This window comes from Dendrobium catenatum, unplaced genomic scaffold (genome assembly GCF_001605985.2).
Source record: "Dendrobium catenatum unplaced genomic scaffold, ASM160598v2 fragScaff_scaffold_1178, whole genome shotgun sequence".
Lineage (NCBI taxonomy): Eukaryota > Viridiplantae > Streptophyta > Magnoliopsida > Asparagales > Orchidaceae > Dendrobium > Dendrobium catenatum.
The window spans coordinates 430,931-435,707 of record NW_021319640.1 but is presented as its reverse complement, the minus strand read 5'-3'; positions in this window follow the sequence as shown (position 1 = coordinate 435,707).

The following is a 4,777-nucleotide window of genomic DNA, read 5'->3' as shown; positions in this document are numbered from 1 at the left end:
CGAGTTTGATCCTTACACAAACTCTAGCAAATTCTCTTTTTCCCCAATGGAACATATTACCATCTAGCATTATAGGTTTACCAATTCTTGAAGCTATACATGCCACATTCTTTTCATCCCAACACTGCAATGGTAAATGAGGCATTCTGATCCAGATGGGAGAAGTAAGGCCTTCCATTGAAGATGAGTTAAATTATGGGGTCCATTTCTCCATCCCTACAATGTGTTCGTTAACGAACCAAGGACATCCTGAATGTACTGAATCCATCATATCTTCCGTTGAAAAAGAACATAAGTACCATCCTTTACCCAAGGTTGTAAAGTGGAACTGACCAAATTGTTTCCATTGTTTCCTTAATTCCCATGCCACTGTGCTTGAAGGTAATTCCCTACCAAAAATTTTTATAACAAGAGATTTTGAAAGGATTTTGGAATTCTTCTCCTCTGAATCCCGATTTAAGATAACTGCTTTACCATCTTTCGAAATCATCACTTCTTCTTCCTTGAAATCCAACATAATGTAAGCCTTTTTGCTCCATGGATTGGAAGCATTAGCAGTTAAAGGCTTTAACATTACCTCGACTATCTTGTCTACATTTGATATTAAATGATTCGAAGACTCAGAATGTTGATTTTCGTTTAACCGATCTTGTATACTCGCATTTATCACGCTGCGACTAAGTCCAGGGATTGCATTTGAGTTCACAAAACGGTTAACAAAGATCTTCATTCCAGAAGAAGATGTATTACTATCAAGTGTAGATGACGATAGTTTTAATTTTTTCGGGGTTACAGAGTTATGAAGCTGAATGATCCCTTTGCCTTTTCCTTCCACAAAGCAGTTTGTTTTAGGAATGGGATTAGAATTTTCATTAATAACCAAAGCTCCCTGACGATTCGAATTACCAGAATGTAATCAATTAAGAAAATTAAGACTAGAAGCTCCATTGCCAGAATCAGGGACGTTTGAATTTCTTGCAACCAAAACATGATTCGAAGAAAAGGAATTATTACGTAAATCCTTATACTGACCTTGTCGGATGTTGATGTTGTTATCCATTTTAGTCAGCAAAGATGCCTTTCCAACTAAGGGACAATCGCCGGCAGAGCGCCGGCGATCGTCTACCGGCATTCGCGCCGACGAATGTAAACCGCTCAACAGAAATTTGAAAAAAAATGAAATTTTCTCTCTATAGAATCTCAGACTCTCTCTCTCTAGCCTTTGGATCGTTCAAAAGGTCCTTCAATGCCTTTTAAAGGCCGAGAATACTTCTACCTTTCACAAAACTAGTTTGATTAACAGAAATTATTCTAGGTAAGATGTCAACAAGTTTAGTGGAAAAAATTCTAGAAATCTGTTTATTAAAAAAAGAGCAAAGACTTAAAGGCCGAAAATCATTACACATATTAGCCCCCCTTTTTTCAGGAATTAAAATAATATTCGTAGCAGAAAAGAACTTAGGGTATGGGGTCCCATTAAAAAAGTCATTAACAGTGTCTAAAACATCATGCTTGATAATATTCCAAGAATTCACAAAACATTTAGTGGTAAAGCCATCAGGACCTGTAGTAGACTCATTATTCATATCTTTAATGGTATTCCACACTTCCTCCTCAGATGGAGGTTTAATCAACATTTGATTATCCTTATCACTAATGCACTTAGGAACAATGAAAGGATTAGCAATAGGAGTAGTTATAGTATCCTTATTAAAAATATGCTTGAAATGATCAACACCCGAAATAAAAATTTCCTCCTCTTTCTCAATAAGAACACCTCCCTCTACCATAATTTTAAAAATATGATTTTGAACTCTTTTCTTGTTAACCAAAGTGAGAATAAACTTAGTATTTCTATTCCCCCAACAATCAACTTAGAAGCAGCTTTTTGCTTCCAATAAGTTTCCTCTTGTTCTTGCAAAACAACAAGATTATTTTTAGCATCATTCAGGGCATAAGTATTATCATTAATCGGATTATCCATATACCTTTTCTCTAACTCAATCACCTCCTTCTCAACTTCTTTAATGTTAGCAAAAATGTTTTTAAATACATTCTTATTCCACCACCTTAAAACTTGCTTCAGCCTGTTCAATTTAGCCCAAAGCCTATGCATACCAAAAATGTTATTGTTCGGAGCAATAGGAGCCTACCAATTATAATTAATAACATTGCTGAAATCTTTATGAGATAACCACATGTTCTGAAAAATAAAAGTAGGAGCAGTATTACGATTAGCATTAATACATAAAAGTAAGGGAGCATGATCAGAGGTAGTTCAACTTAAATGTTCCACATGAGTTAACGGAAAACTAATCAGTTACTCATTATTAAACAATAACCTATCTAGTCTTTTCCAAAGATTAGCTCCACTCCAAGTAAAGGAATTACCAAAATAATCAATGTCATTTAAATGTCAATTATTAATCATGGAGTTAAAATCGTCCATGGCATTAATATTAGGAGGCCGGCCACCTCTTCTCTCATTCGTATTGCTAATAATATTGAAGTCTCCCCCAACAAACCAAGGGATATTAGAATTAATAGCAAAAGTATTTAACTTATCCCACAAGTCAAACATGCCAAATCTAGTACTAGCAGCATAAACAAAAGAAGCTTTGCAACTGAAATTAAAAGAGAAATATGAACATTAACTACTTGTTGAAAGTCATCGAGAATATCTAAATCAACAACATTTTTCCAAAATACCCAAATTTTGTTAGAACAGTTAGCAAAATATACAGAAAAACCCAATTTTTGAGCAGTAGTAGATAATTTTTCTCTACAGATAAACGGCTCTAGTAAAATAAGAAGCTGAATATTATGAATCCTACAAATATTTTTAACTCTAATAATAGTGTCCTTACCTCCAATACCCCTAATATTCCAGATAAGTGTGTTAACCATTACAAGATTTTGAAGAAGTTTTAGCTCTGGTAGGATGGGGCGTCGAAGGTAAGAAATTCTTACCCTTTTTTTCCCACCATTGTGTATTCACCTTCTTCTTCATTGAAAGAAGACTTACCGACACCATTAGTTGACAAAGAATCCTCTTTATCCTCCTTATTCATACCATCCTCATTATTCAAGTCCATTTCAGTACTCGGGTTAGGGATGAACTTCCCTTCCTCACATCCATCTTTTTCAATATTATCATTATCATTCGATAAGGTAACCACCTGCTTAGGCACATTATAAATAATATCATTAGATAAATTAAGCATAGAGTTTATAGAAACATAGATATCAGGATCCTTCACACTCACATTAGAAACCACTTCATTATCCTCATTGAAATTATGTAAAATAGAAAATTTATTTTTCGCGTTTACATAAGTGACAGGACCATCCGTATCAGGTATTACATTAATATTATGAGATAAATTATTGGGTATCACATTAATATTATCAGCTAAATTCATAAGACTTTTTCCAGTATCAGGTAACTTCTCCTCATGATTTACAGTGTTAACATTGTCTTCCTTATTTTGAACAATATTTTTTTTAAGATTCAGATGTAACTTAAAACAGTCAGAAACACAATGACCATGGATCTTATAATGTTGACAGAAATCTGATATTTTTTCGCATTCGACTTTTTGAAGATAACCAAAAGCTTTGGAACCTATCCAAATCTCCTTAGGATGTTTTTTTTTATATATCAACTTCAACAAGAATCCTTTCCACTGAAGGGCGAGTTCTTGCTACCGCAGCCTGGTCGGTTTGAAGCGGCCGACCAAAAATCAAACCTAGAGCATGCAAAACTTTGGGGTTAAAGAAATGTAATCTTAAGTTCGGAAAGAAGATCCAAATCGGCACAATTGGAGATTCCTCTTTAACAAAAAATAAGGGGTCCATTTGAGAGCACGCATTTGACAGTTGTTAATGAAATAAGCTCTCCTAGAAAAAACTCTGCTATAATCTAAATCATTAGAAAGCTGAATAGCGAGATGAAGAGAATCCATCAAACCGATCGAAAAGAAACCAGTTAATTTCATATTACCAAAAAATTGAATCGAGTCAAGATTAGGTCTACGCAAACCAAACTTTCCCACCAGCGTGAATTGAAAAGGAGAGGCAAGTTCAAGAACATCTTCATCCGAAAGAAGAATAGCTGAGACTCCGTTAAAAATCGATTAAGTTAAGTTAGGGATTTTATCACCTGCCATATGAAATGGACATTGGTGATTTTCTTGGTGTCTCAAAGAGAATATTATAGAAAAATCCTTTAATTTTCCTCATCATCTCATAAACATTTGCTAAAAGAATCATTTTTTAATCAGAGTTTTGGGATATTTTATGATGTTTGAGAATAATGTTAATTTTATTAATTAATATGAGTTCAATTCCATAAATTTTTTTAAAATCGCTCAAAAAGAAAATTTATAATATCATATACAGTATGAGACAAAATAATTTTTTAATTTTATTTTTTTCTTATAATATTTAAATTTGAGATAGATTAAGCAAGAGCAATGTAGAAAAAGATTACATTTATTTTGTTTCATCAGAAAGACAAATTATCTAAATACTTTATTTTCATCTTCATTAAATATATGTTCACATTTTACTTTTTTTATTAAGGTTTTTTAATTATTGTGCTTTCTTTTTCATTTGTCATCACTAGGGGCGGAGCCAGGATTTTTGTCATGTGGGAGCACAAATCATTTAAGTAAAAAAAAATAAAAAACTTCAGCTTTTTCCATACGGGCTTGGGGAGACGGTATTGGCGGATTTAATTTTTTTTTAAATAGTTAGATTCATTATAAAAAGACAA